The sequence below is a fragment of the Boleophthalmus pectinirostris genome, unplaced genomic scaffold (genome assembly GCF_026225935.1).
Source record: "Boleophthalmus pectinirostris isolate CB_2022bp ecotype Guang Dong unplaced genomic scaffold, ASM2622593v1 HiC_scaffold_4, whole genome shotgun sequence".
NCBI lineage: Eukaryota > Metazoa > Chordata > Actinopteri > Gobiiformes > Gobiidae > Boleophthalmus > Boleophthalmus pectinirostris.
In genome coordinates, this window is record NW_026571353.1 from 33,971,894 (window position 1) to 33,987,149 (window position 15,256).

At 41.8% G+C, this 15,256-nt stretch overlaps 1 pseudogene; it reads right to left on the minus strand.

The window, feature by feature from the left end:
• The window catches only part of LOC129411326 (kinesin-like protein KIF27), a 29,681-nt pseudogene extending 15,820 nt beyond the window's left edge, over nucleotides 1–13,861 (minus strand).
• Between the last annotated feature and the right edge of the window lie 1,395 nt (nucleotides 13,862–15,256).

The window sequence follows — 15,256 nt, forward strand, 5'->3', positions numbered from 1 at the left end:
GGCAATGATTCTGATGTTTTTTTAGTCCCTTGTGATATATATATATATATTTTTTTTTTACAGATGGACCATACATGTTCCTGATTGGCTAATCCACCTGTCAATCACATCCATCAGAAAACTGGGAGACTCACCAGTGACCAGACTCACTGTATTTTAACTTTTCTGGTGGTGGTTCATCACCTGCTCGTCTTCATAACTCCAAACTAGAGTGAGTTTATTGGATTCCCAATTCAAGTCATCTCAACCATTAACATTTTAGCAGCCAGTTCATTAAAACATACATTGATTTAATTCCAGATGTAGTGTACGCATGTCCCTCCCTCACCTTGTTGAAGTAGGTGATGAGGAGCTCTGTGATTTCAGTTTGGCTCAGCTCCCTCAGCCTCCTGCGCACACTCCTCATGTTTGCGTCTGTGCTCCGTCTGTGAGAGGAGGGTTCAGGCTCAGACTTAGACAGTCTCTCCTCTTTCCTCTGAATCGACTGAGATTTAAACTCCAGAGCAGCGTCCAGAGTTTTATGGCCTCCTCTAGCTCCACCAGGCTCTGCTCCTCCTGAATGTCAGAAAAAACAAACAAAAAGATGAGTTCTTTATTTGTCATTATAAAAAACAACAAGTGTTTCTCAAACTGTGATATATAGATTCCTCAACAGTTTAAATCTTTGCACTTAGAATCACTTATTGGTTGTTATTTAGAACTAATATAACAATAGTGGAGTCATATTTTAATAAATTTCAATCTAGAATAGTTTTGTTTTAGATCTGGTGGTACTCAGAAAGGCCAGAGATTTACTTTGGTGGTGCTTCATTTGAAAACCAGAAGTCACAAGTATTGAAAATCAGATAGTAATTAGGGCTGGGGATCATTCAGGAGTTACCAATACGATACAGACCTCGATACACAGGCCATGATACGATACATATCTCGATACAGTACAGCTTTTGATTCGATACAGTTCAATGAAAAACAAAGGCTGAATCATGGCTGTGATACTAAAAGTCTTTGTTAAACCACTTCTTGTGCAAAACTGATATGAAACACAAACATTTTCATCATCAAAACTGTGAAAATGTCAAATGTGTTGCATAAACGAGTTTCCTTCCACCAAACAAGCAACAAAACTGTAGCTCTGTAACAAAATAATTTAGTGAAATATACCAAAAAATACTCTTGGCGATATATATCGATACAGCAGAACACGATATTGATACTGTTGCCTGCTGACCTGTGCTGTGTCAGTGTGGCACTGTAGCTGCACAGAGGCTGAGAGGAAGCGTCTGCAGAGGGTGACCAACACTGAGCAGAAAATTATTGGCTGCCCTCTGTCTTCCATATCCACCATCTACAACTCCCACTGACTCAGCAGGAACATCATAAAGGACAATATCCACCCCGGCTTCCACCTCTTCAACCTGTTGCCTTCTGGCAGGTGCTTCAGGTCCACACCAGCCAGAACAAACAGACTTAGGGACAGCTTCTTTCCCAAAGCTGTCACCACACTAAACTCAAGTTTCCACTGAGAACTGTTAGTTTGCCCTGTCAATGGCCATGTCACCTCTACAATTTTAATGCTGCCAGCCCAGGGTGGGCAAACTAATTACTAGTTACTAACTACTTGAATAAGAGTAATAATTCCTTGGATTTCCTGTACTAAATATTTCTCTTCAACAACACAAAGAAAAACAGTAAATACTAATGAAAAGTCATATGAGGGACAGTACCTCTGGAGTGAGCACTTGGTTGTCCTGTAGTTGTTGCTCTAGTGCGCTCCATCTCTGCTGAAGTCCCTCTCTCTCCTCTCTCAACTCCTCCACAGAAACCTCTTTCGATCGCCCCGACTCACTGTTTTCAATCTGTTCCTCCACACGCTCCAGCTGCACCGACACACGCAGCAGGTCCTGGCTCAAGAACCTAGAGGAAAGATTCAGAATAAGGACATGTGAAGTAGTCTATGTTAGCTTAATACAAATAAATTATAACTTGATTTTATTAAATGAACATTTAAACTGCCTGAAAAATGTCTTCATTGTGTGTAAATTATCCGAGCATTTTTACTGGAATTGTCTGTGGTGTAACATTGACATTGGTAGAGGTTGACAGTCCCATCTACATTTTGGTATTAGGGCGTCAAACCTCCAATCTAACTTCAGACGGTCCAACCACAGCTGCTAATTTGTAGAATGTGTCTCAAATGTGGAAAATGTCCTCTGGACAATTCTCTTATCATTCATAACAAAATGTAAATAAGAGTTTAGTCATGCTGAGATAGTTGATTCTGCAGAAAACAGATGATACTTCTCTCTGGTTGGTTAATCCACCTGTCAATCACACCCTCTATGACTGGGGAGACAGGACACGGTACCAGACCCCAGACTGTATAAAAGAAAACATGTATACAGTCTACGACCCAGACCCACTTGTGTGTGTAAAGTTTTGTCAAGACGTGTGGTTCTGGCTGGACACATTTAACTGTAAATGTAAAACTATGCAGTAGCAGTAGTAGCAGCAGTAGTAGTAGTAGTAGTAGTGACCTGATTGGAGTGCAGTCTCTTGTCCTGTAGTCCATCTCTCTGCTGTAGTAATAGTAGTAGTAGTAGTAGTAATAGTAGTAGTAGTATTATTATTAGTAGTAGTAGTAGTAGTGACCTGACTGGAGTGAAGCCTCTTGTCCTGTAGTCTGTCTCTCTGATGTAGTAGTAGAAGCAGTAGTAGTAATGGTAATAGCAGTGGTAGTATAGTAGTAGTACTGACCTCATGTCCTGTAGTCCTGCAGTCTGTCTCTCTGCTGTAGTAGTAGTAGCAGTAGAAATGGCAGTAGTAGTACTAGTAGTAGTAGTAGTAGTAGTACTGACCTGACCTGACTCTTGTTCTGTAGTCTGTCTCTCTGCTATAGTAGTAGTAGTAGTAGTAGTAGTAGTAGTAGTAGTAGTAGTAGTAGTAGTAGCAGTAATAGTAGTAGTAGTAGTAGTAGTAGTAGTAGTAGTAGTAGTAGTAGTAGTAGTAGTAGTAGTAGTAGTAGTAGCAGTAATAGTAGTAGTAGTAGTAGTAGTAGTAGTAGTAGTAGTAGTAGTAGTAGTAGTAGTAGTAATACTGACCTGACTGGAGCGTAGTCTCTTGTTCTGTAGTCTGTCTTTCTGCTGTAGTAGTAGTAGTAGTAGTAGTAGTATTAGTAGTAGTAGTAGTAATAGTAGTAATACTGACCTGACTGGAGCGCAGTCTCTTGTCCTGTAGTTTGTCTCTCTGCTGTAGACAGGCCTCTCTTCTCTCTTGGACCTCCTCCTTCGTCCTCTGCTCTTCCTCCAGCTCCCTCTGCTCTGCTCTCCTCCGCAGAACCTGCTCCTCCACCTGCTCCAACCAGGACACCACCGCACTCTGCAACACCCACACACGGACACGGACACGGACACGGACACGGACACGGACACGGACACGGACACGACACAGACACGGACACGGACACGGACACGGACACGGACACGGACACAGACACATGCAGAGTAAACCTTTATACACTCTTATATTCTTTGGACTGTCCCCATAACAACAACCAAGCAAATCATCTGAAATGTAAATGAACAAAATGCATAAATACACCCTAGTTTGAACATTTATACTATTTGTTATTTGCAGTCAGCTCTTTTTGCACAAACCCATTTCTTCAGCACATCTCCCACCTCTTTAGAGTATAAACTTTGATTAAATATTGTGATTATTAGTGGCTGTAAAGACCAAACCAGTCTAGTCCCTTAAAACAATAAAGAGTATTTGATTATATACACATTAATTAGGTTTGGCTCTCACCACGTTATAACTTCTGGGCACCCCTGACCTTGACATTCTTTTTCACAGAGTACTGCATTGTACTTTGTCTGAGCAGCCAGTCCCTTCTACATTCTTTTTGAATCCAGAAGGGACTGGAACCGGACCATAGACCAGGGGTGGGCAGTTATTTTTTCCATGGGGCCACATGAGAAACAGAAAATATTGTGGAGGGCCAAAAGGTTTAACTCAGTTCCTCATAATATTAATTGTATTTCTTTATAAAAAGCAGTAAATATCTTTGTTTTGACGAGCTGATAAAACTGGTAAGAGTTTATGTTATGACTAAGCAATGAAAAAGTGAGGCTGCCTTACAAAAAATGTCATTTAAAAAACACCTCTAAAATTAAAGCAATGCAGCTTTAGTTCATACATGAGGTAAAATTATAAAATATTAGAGATGTAACAATAACTGAAATATCGTGATATCGTATCGAACTGAGCTAGAGCCACTAAACCTTTGGTAAGAATTATATACTAGGTATGTTTTCACATGCACAGAACATTATTCTGTCTTTAAAAGCTCTCAAAAGTCATTTTAGAATAAAAATAACTATAATTTATGTTTATGTACCTGTACTGGGGCTTCCTCCTTGTTTCTTCCGTTTGTTGAAACTTCAACCTACAAAACAAAACATTAGATCCAAATAACTCACATAAACTATATATTTATTTCAAATTGTCACCAAGCTAGACTCATAGCATCTGCACCTTTTGTTGCTCAGTCTCTTTTTCCTCGTGTGTGGATGAAGTCTGCAGTGTTGCCCTCTGCTGGAGCAGGTGTTGTAAACTATGGTACGTCTGAGCTCGGACTTGTTGGTTTTGTTTTGAGATTCGGGCCAATACTCCTCCTGTTTCACTGCGGCTGCCCTGTCTGTCCACTGCCTTAGACAATTTATCTGCAATGAAAAATATAAACCACCAGGTTAATACTTGATTTACACAAGTAACTACAACTGTATAAAACTCTAAATATGAAAAGCTGCAGTTATTCAGTGACCTCTGCAAAATAAATACTAATGAGGACTTAAAGATGCACTGTAAATTTTCTTGCAAAGAGTCTTTATCTCAAAATTGGCTCATACCAGACTGATAAGTGTAGTCCTCTGATCTGAGTTCTACACATTTGGGTCTGGGATGAGTCTCACTAAGATTGAGCAGGACGTTCAGACAAGTGTTACAGTCTGATTGGTTGAAGCGCCACAACAGTGAGAATGAGTTTTGTTACATCCTGTTGACAGAAAAGGACAAGTGCTTCCCTGTTCACAAAGTGCTTCCCTATGCACGAAATAGTATTTCCACTAAAAAAGGTTGAATTCTGTCAGTGCTGACAATGTTTGATGGAAATTCTCACGAGTTTGTGAATGAACAAATACTGTGAAAATGATTCTTGCTGCACAAGGTCAGTTTGTCTCCACGGAGATGTGAATGCTGGAATGTTCCAGGTAAAGCACTTATTCAGTTATATGTTTACATAGTTGGTTTGGTGTAACTCTAATGTTCAAACCACCACCTCACCAGTTCTGTCCATCTCTTGGATCAGCTCCTCCTTCATCCTGATGACGATGGACAGATCATGGATCCTCCTATTCACACTCGACCTCATTTTGTTCAGTGGGAGTGGCTTTGTTTGTTGATCTTGAAATTCCAAAAATAAAAGATAAAATTATCAGTCATGCACTTTAACAGCTCAAAATAGGTCATAAAAAAGACTTACACAAATCACTCACCATTAGCTTCCTCTGTCTCCTGCTGAGTTGTGCTGTCTGTGTTTCTCTGGGTTGTGCTGCCTGTGTTTCTGTCAGTCGGTCTCTTCTGTCGACTGGTCCATGTCCGGTTTAGTGAGCGCCTTTTCAACACAAATTCACAGCAGTTTTACTTAACAATTTAACTCCAGAGAAGTCCAGAAACTCAAATTGTTTGAAACTGATTTGATTTCCTAATATTGCTTATTATAAACAAATGAACAACAGACAAACAAAAGTAACAGTTCTGTGTCTGGTTGTGGGTCTGGCTGATCAATGTTTACACGGTGAGTTTCATTCATTCAAATAACTCGTCTTGTGCTTTCACACAGTGTGTGTTTGAAGGTGTCAAGCTCAAGAGTTGAAACATTTTTGCGAAACTTTTCGCTGTGTATCAAAGTGTTTCGGGTTTTCAAATGCAAAAGTGTCTAGAGATGTTTGCCGTGATGCTGCAGTCTGAGCTCAGCATAAGTAGCACTCAGCCTCCTGTGGAGGAAACTCATGATGCCCTGTGGCAGCTCAGCTCTGGGATTTTTCAGGGGCACAAACTCCCCCCACCACACTCATGTGGCAGGTCAAAGTGACCATGACTGACACAAAACGGGCAGAGCCAGTTCTTTTACCTGAACCCCATTTTACTCTGAAACTCCGCCTCCTCTTCTTCGTCTTCCTTATATGGACTTGACTCGTGGTTCTTCTGTTCTGTAAAAGGGGAGTACACTTCCTGTTTCCTGTCCAGTGCGTCCAATAGGAGCAGACCTCTCATTTTAAATGCAGCCCTGATTCTCTCCAAAGAGAACAGTGGCGGGCTGGAGTGGATCTGAACACAAAAAGAGGAATATTATCATTTAATGTTCACATATATAAGTATAAGTTTTTTCCATCTGAACACTTGTGTCTGACTTGTATCTTGTGATACAGTTTCATAGTGAAGCGATATTTACACTGGAGTCCTCAGTCTCCAACACATGTAAAAAGGTATTTAAAGGGATAGTTCAGGATTTTTGACATGAATCTGTATGTCATCCCCGTCATCAGTGTTGTGCATCCACACCGACTTACCCCCCGAAAGCGCCCGGTGAGCCGAGATCGTGACCGGTTTTGGTGCTGAGGAAAGTAGTTCGGCAAGTTGTGTGGGGACTGTATACTAAAGCGTTTTTCTTCTCAAAGCAATATGTGTTCAAAAGAGTGATACATTTGCATCACAAAACCATCGTCGCCAAAAACGTCAGCCCTCATAATCGCTTGGCGCTATTTTCTCTCCGTACGTACCACTGCGCGCGGCCGCCAGGTGACAGCCGCGCACCGATCCATCACTTTCTTCAGTTGTTTGTCAGTGTTTACATGCGCAGACCGCCGCCACGCGAGAGAGCTAACGAGAGAACTAGAGCCATAAGTATATGAGCTTGTATAAGATACATATGAATATATCTAAAAAATGGTGCGAACTCTTGATTCTCCAGGCTGTAACAACAAAAATCTGGCTGAATCTCCACGCACATTTCACTGTTTTCCTGTGACGGACTTTGCGCTGAGGAAACTTTGGCTTCTTGCCTTTGGCTTCAGTGTGGAAACCAAACCAGGTAAGAACGAAGAAGTGCCGCTACGTTTACAAGAGAACAGGTTCAAGAATCAGCTGTAACTCTGTGTGCAGTAAATCATCAGTGTCATATCACCAGTGAAGCTTCTACAAAACGTAACTTTATAAGTCGACTGTTATTACTATTGTAAATGTCGCGTACGCTATTGGCAGCAGCTACGTGGACGTGTGGATGATGATGGAACATGATATGTTTCTATTAGTCGTCCATGCTTCAGTCACAGTGGAGGCTCTATGTTCGCTGTATACAAGTTTATAAATGACGTGATGGTGATTGTCGCTCACTCGGTCTCTCACGGCTCCAGCTTCAACTTGAACCACTTCTCTGTCTTTTCTCTCTCTCTCTGCCCGTTCTAACTCCATCTGGTGAAATTCGGCATCAGTATATTCGGGTTCACAAAGATCTCCCCTTGGGTTTGTGGTAAAGGCAAAGTCTTTATTGTCGGTGTCATAATCAGACATGTTGTCGCTAACATTCCGAGCAGTAAACAAAGTAAACCAGGCTCATATACTTATGGCTCTAGCTCTCTCGTTAGCTCTCTCATTAGCTCTCTCGCGTGGCGGCGGTCTGCGCATGTAAACACTGCCAAACAACTGAAGAAAGTGATGGATCCGTGCGCGGCTGTCACCTGGCGGCCGCGCGCAGTGGTATGTACGGAGAGAAAATAGCGCCAAGCGATTATGAGATCTGACTTTTTTGGCGACGATGGTTTTGTGATGCAAATGTATCACTCTTTTGAAAAAAATATTGCTTTGAGAAGAAAAACGCTTTAGTATACAGTCCCCACATAACTTGCCGAACTACTTTCCTCACCACCAAAACGGGCCAGTATCTCGGCTCACCGGACGCTTTCGGGGGGTAAGTCGGTGTGGATGCACAACACTGATGACGGGGATGCCATACAGATTCATGTCAAAAATCCTGAACTATCCCTTTAAATCTAATTTGTTGCTCTCACAAACCTTTTTGAATGAATTTTTGTGCACATGCATACACCTTCACAAGAACCTTTTGGATGATTTCAGCCCTGGAATTTCTAATCTCTAATGAACTAAAGGTAAAATTTTGCTGTTTACTTGAAAACTATAGCTTCATGACATCACAAGGTGGAACAGAGAATTTTGAGCTTTGGAGATGTAAACAGACTAATAACAAAGGGTTACTCAAACATGTGTGAATGAAACAAAACACAACTCCAGGTCTGTTTTTGAGGAGGTAAAGATCTTCTAACGTGGCTAAAAGCTCATAATTTTGAGTAATACAGGACCTTTAATTGAGAAAATTCAGTCTCTTGTGTCTCAGACGTGAGGCTGACAGGACATTACCTTCCTGAGTGGCCGGGGGGCAGTGCTGGGTCCAGACAGAGGTACACTTTGGGCCCTCCTCTCTGAACTCTCACTTGTGTTGCTGTTTGCTCTGGTCCATAAAACTGTGGATTTTACTCCTCTGAGACGATCCATCGCTATCTGCTGATTCACCAACTGCTCAGTCTGGAACATATGAACAGAGATGCATGAGCAGGACTGTCACGATAACAAATACTGAAGAACGATACATTGCTATAGATATTTTTTGATAATACTGAAACTATTTTATGCCATTGATCCAATTAAAATAAAGCAACATAATCCCTCCTCTGGGAGCTCTGCATTTGCTGCCACATATGGTGTAAAACGCCTGTAGCGTCTCAAATGTCCTCCTCCTTATCGAGACTCTTGAACATGTTTAAATAAACAAAACACAACTACAGGTTTGTTGGTGATGAGATTAGAGTGTTATAACATGACTTACAACAGTCAGTTTTGTTTAATATCGGGCCTTTAAATCTATTTTGCCAAAAAAGTTACATGGTGGGGTTAGTGTCGTGGATCAGACACAAGAACATTTAAACCCAGCGCCTCAGTGTTGCACACATGGATCTACGGCTGTGCACTGGTGTAAACAAGAGCAGGTGTGTCATGTGACCTGCCTCTGGGGGTGCATTCAGGGGCAGTACAGTGTCACAGACACAGACACATTTCTCTGCAGATAAATACTGATGCTGTACCACATATTAGCACATTTGTCTGTCTGTAACATGGATTAAAATGGACACAATATCAAGAGTTTAAGCTTTATAATGAGGTATAACACGCCCACGTCGACTATCAGTAGCTGTTTAAATTCAAATTTGTGAAAATAAACTTCTTGACACATACAACAGGAAGAGTAAAGTAATTTTGACTTAAGAATAAATTTTTTACTTTCAAACAGACAGAATGTAGAACAGAGCTGAGCTTTGAAGATGCAGACAGACTAATAATCCAGAATCACTCAAACATGTGTGAATGAAACAAAACACCACTCCAGGTCTGTTTTCGAGGAGGTAATAACATTATAACATGGCTTAAAGCTCACAAGAGTCAATTCTGCGCAATGTAGGACCTTTAACTGATGTGGAAAATGTTGACACTGACCTTGATCTGGTTGTGCTCACGTTCCTCCTCCAGTTCTCTCAGGTGAACACTGCAGTCCTGCATCAGTTTGTCCATGTTCTGCTGTAATCGCTGAATCTCCGCCTCTTTCTCCCGGATCATCTCCTCTGCGAGTGACAGAGTTTCCTGAAAAATAGACCATATGAAAAAACATCTTTGAACTATAGTTTAGTGCAGTGTAAAGGCTTCTAGTGCACTCTGTAATGTTTCTGGTGGAGGATTTACTGAGGGCTTCATGGACATGTTATCAGTATGCTTGAAATTACAACTCTACTGTTGTCAAATCTGTACTTTGTGTACCTACATTCCAGTTACCACGACAGCCCAGTGTTGACCTGGAGTATAAAACCAAACTTCTGCCGCCTCCTCTCCCTTTCTCTCTCTCTCTCTCTTTCACACACTCCATCCTCCAGCCTGCCACCCCGCAGCCACTGCTCTTTTCTTTCTTTTTATTTTCACACCTTCACACACTTAAAACATGATCTCACTGACTATCACACACACATACCCACAGCACATGACACACACACACACACCGACTACAGCCACACAACTATTATTGTTATTTTTAAAGAAATGCCCTTAACAAGGCTTAAACCTCTGCAGTTTTCGCCCTCCCCTTCTTTATTTGAATTCACAGGCATTTGGCCACTTGCAAAGATTTTGAATAACTTTTTCAGAGAGAAAAGTGAAGTGGGGAGCACCACCCTCTACATAAACAACCAACATCAGCTTTAAGTAAAAGTACAAATGTAACACAACTCATTCTATACAGTATTTTAACCGTTTGAACTGAATTAAGTCCAATTTGAAGTTTAAATTTATTATTACTCTTTATTGATTCCCCGGTACCTTGCATCTTTGCTTCAACACCTCCTCACTGTGTTTCAGCTCGTCCTCTTCATCCTCTTCCCTGATTTTCTGATTAATCTTCATTTTAAACATTTTCTGCCACATCTCCCATCTCCTCTGGAAAAAACTGTCAACAATAGAGGGCGCCACTTCTGCCAGCAGCGCTCCGGCCTCCTCCGCCAAATCGAAATACCCCGGGATCCTCTCTCCGGAACTACACACAGACCGTTTCCGATTTTCAGCATCTCCGACTCTGTGTTTGTCTCGCTCTTTTTGCAGCTCGTTCTGACTGTCTTTCAGAAGCTCTGTCAAGGTTCGGACCTGCAGCTCCAGCTCGCCCACTTTCGTCTCCACAGGGTCCCATCGCGCGTTGCTTCCGTTTCGGTCCGCGCGGTTGGAGGACAGCGGACGGTTTTTGATGTGGCGTGCTCTAGAAGCAAACTGCAGCACGCTCAGGGTTTCGGTGACGTTGCGCTCCGACGGGCTCACGCACGCGATCATCAGCGTGTGAGCCCGTCCTCCCAACGAATCCCGGAGCAGACGCGTGAGCTTGGAGTCTCTGTAGGGCACGTGCTTGGGGTTGGGCTTCGGGTCGGTCAGCACGCGGATGACGTTTCCGAGCGCGAGTAATCCTGTGTTGATGTGCACGGATTCTCTGAGGCGCAGGCCCGTGTTGCCGGTTTTGTCGGCGCGCTCGGACCCGGCCAAGTCGACGAGGTGGAGTTTTGACGTGCGCTTGAACCGTTCTGAGGTGGTCGGGTCTTGGACGCTCTGGTGCAGCTGGAGCGTGATGATGGCGTGCGAGCGGCTGGACAGGTCGTTCACGCCGGTGGGGCTCGTGTGGCGGAGGGCGTTTCCAGTGGCGAGGGCGCTGAGGATCTCTTCAGCCGAAAACACCTGCTGCTCTATGGCCCCGACTACAACTGTGGACACAAACGGGGGAAACGGAGCAGGTTAACGATGAGTTCAGAGAAGTTCATTGTTCATGGTTAGAGAACATTTTACTGAGAGCCTCTCCACAGATCTGACCGGCAGAGGTGGGACCAAGTCTGTGTTTTGCCAGTCTCAAGTCTTTGACCTCAAGTCCGAGTCAAGTCCCAAGTCAAATACAGGCAAGTCCAAGTCGAGTCTCGAGTCACTGGCCCATCAGTCCAAGTCAAGTCCAAGTCGTCTGCTTTGAGCTTCAAGTCATTTCAAGTCTTTAAGGGGTAGTAGTGATAAAGTGTTAGTAATCAAAATGGAAAAACAGTTATATTTGTTTCCCGTGTCACCTGCTCAGAGATAACAAACGGAAATTAGGATTTTTGCGATAATCTGATATTTACACTGTAACAGATGTTCATTACTAGGCACCGTCCCTATGAAATAAAAAAAAGATTAAAGTAAAGTACCAGTGTTTCCTCTGTTGTCCTCTCTGATGTACAGGGTCTTGTTGACGGTGGACAGCTCCAGCAGGTCCCTCAGCTCCTCCATGTACAGCTCCAGATACGAGAAGGTCAGTGTGTAGTCCACCACCTCCCGACTCCCATCCAGCAGACAGAAGAGGTCCTGGGCCACGCGATCCGTCAGACCCCCCTCCTCTGGTGGAATCACAACAACAAACGATACATAAACAACTTTATAACTCCAAATAATTGTACTGTTCTAGTCATTTACATCAAACTGCTAAACAGGACCACAGACCGCTCGCATTAATCACAGCTTCCTGAAAATGTGCTGTTTAAGACCTATATTTGCTAATGTGGGCATTGTGTTGCCATGGTAACTGCTGACCATTCCACCATAGACATATATGTAGAACATCACCACCTACTTGTCTCCATAGAGCTGTTAGTGTTTTGCCTAGAAAGTTCCAGACAGTGCGGCGTTAAACGTATCTCGCACTTACTCGTCTGCATTTATTGAAAACATACATTTATACATTGAGCGGGGTCGCCTCTCCACAGATCTGACCTGTAATTTGGCATGTTGGTGTCATCTGCTTGTCCCCGCGGAGACGGATGGATTACTTTAATAACATACTGTGGAACATCTTAGTCAAAGCCACGGCAGGTGAATTTTGTTCCATGTGTGATCGTTTTCTAACGTGAAAATGTTCCACAATATAACAACAAACCAATATAATAAATAATAGTAAAACAAACAAAATACTAACAAAACAAAATGCAAACAAAATAATAATAACAACAAACCCAGCTGTCGCCATGGAGACAAAGTGGACTCTCAAGGTCAAGTCACTGGTCAGATTAATGTTTTATTTTAGCAATTTAAAAAAATAAAATAAAATAAAAATATCTTAATTACACAAATGCAAGATAGGTTTAATGCCAGGCTGTGGAACATTCCAGACAAAACAATAACTTCTCTATGGATATGTGGACTACTTTGAACTTGTATTATCAATATGTGTTTTTGATGTGTTTTTGATTTAGGACTCTCATATTGAATAAAAATAATAAATAAATAAATAAATCCTGATTATTTAGATTAGTGTCAATGGCCCATTATTCTGCTATTATCCCAACTGAATCTGTAGTTAATTGAACAAAACCAACTGTATTTAAATTAGCAAAACAAGTGTAGTTAATTGAACAAAATTAACTACAGTTGTTTGATTGAATAAAAAAATAAAAATAAATCCTGATTATTTAGTTTAGTGCCATGGCCCATTATTCTGCTATTATCCCAACAGAATCTGTAGTTAAATTAACAGCAATAACAACTGTAGTTAACTGAACAAAAACAACTGTATTTAAATTAACAAAACAACTGTAGTAGATCTAAAATATATTGAACCAACAGTATTATTTTAACTTTTGTTCCAGCTTAATGGAGTCAGGGTTTGTTATTCCTACAATATAATAGTTGTCTGTTTTATTTATTGACTTCAAACTTCTCTGTTCACTTCAGACAATAGGTCCACTCCAAACGCACAAAAGGCAAAGGTCAATGGACACTTCTGCCCCGTGTCACCCTCTTTGTTGCCCCACTGCGAGTCAATTCAGCACCATTAGCCCCATAAACGTCCTTTGTATTTTTTTTGTTTGTTTTTTTTACTTATCAACTCACCCTGTCTCCCTCCGTTCATCGTGTAGGTCTTCCCGGATCCCGTTTGCCCGTAACAGAACACGGTCACGTTGAATCCGTCCAGCAGCGCGTCGAGAAGCGGCCGCACGCACCGCTCGTACACCGCGTCCTGGCTCGCCTCGGGTCCGAAGGCGTGGTGGAAGGGGAAGCTTCTGTTGGAGCCGAGCATCACCTGCGAAGACCCGGGCACGACGCGCACGCACACCCCGTCGCCGTGGAGCATCTCTTTGCGCAGCAGCGGGCGGATGCGCACGGCGACTTTCACACAGACGTTAGCCATTTACGCACGCGATTTACACTCACCACGCTGAGAAATATCACTACCCCGCGAGTTTAGAGCGTTGTAAATGTATAAAAATACCAAAAACGACGTGTCATCTTCGTATATTTTACATTTTAGCGTCGCAAACTCCTCTAAATTACCGTTACGCAGCGTTTATCCCGTGCGCGTCTGTCACAGTTGCTAAGGGAGAAACTTTGAACCAGCTCACGTTTGTTGTCAGTAGTCGGTTGCTATGGTAACGGAGCCGCGTTTCCCAAAAGACCCAACGAGAGTTCAAACGTAAACTGGAACTACATGTGAGAAAAAGCGACAGCGCCCCCTACCGATGCAACGCCTTATTTACAGTTTAGTACTTTTAAATGAGTTACGCCAAGAATGAAGGTGGCGTTAACTGTGTTGAATTAAATAAAAATAAAATAAAATAAATTAAAACAAAAAGGCCAGATTGTGATGTAAACATAAAAAACTAAGCTACAATTTAATTTATATTAGTATTTGTATTCAGGGGTGTCAAACATACGGCCCAGGGGCCGGATCTGGCCCTCCAAGACCTTTAATCTGGCCCTTGTCAGATTTTCTACTAAAATATCTTAATTATATTTTCTATTAAAATATTGGTAATTTTTTCTGCGTTGCTTAGCGCCAGAGCAGCACAAATGAAGACTTGTCTCTTTCCAAACGCTCTTAAAGGACGATCGTTTTGACTGTTGACCATGACACCCTCATCAGCAAAATGTCCAAAATGAGAAAAGTGGAGCCGAGTGCAGGATTTTCCAAGAAAAATTGACTTATTCCTATTTACATACAAGTTAATGTTAAAACATTGTGCTGAAATTGCCTTTTTTTTGTGCAAGTTTCAGGTTGTTCATATTACAATATTTTGTAAAGAAAGAGTTCATCAATTAAAAAAGATTTCTGTAACAGAGTAGCATTTCTCTGCACAAATATTTGAACTTATTGCCATTTTTGAGGTATACATGCCATTATTTATTTTTTTCCATAAAGATGTACAATTCACCTTTTTGTAACAGATAATACTCCCTACTACTGTACAACAACTCACCCTTATGTAACCCCATGTCAGGCATCTCCAGTAACTCTCCACCCCATTCCAAGCAGCTCCCCAAAGGATGTAGGAGTTAATATTATTACACTGTATTACACTGAATAATTCAAATCTGATCACTCACGTCTGTTATCACAGTAAATACTGTGCACTGATATATTGACTTATGGTTTATGTTTATAGTAGGGATCTTACCATATCCGACATATTGTGATATCGTCAAAGTTTTCACAATAATATCGAGGACCATCAAAATACATCAAATTGCAAGACTCTTAAATGCTTAAATTAATAGTTTTAGTGCAGCAATAGCTAAAAAGACAGAG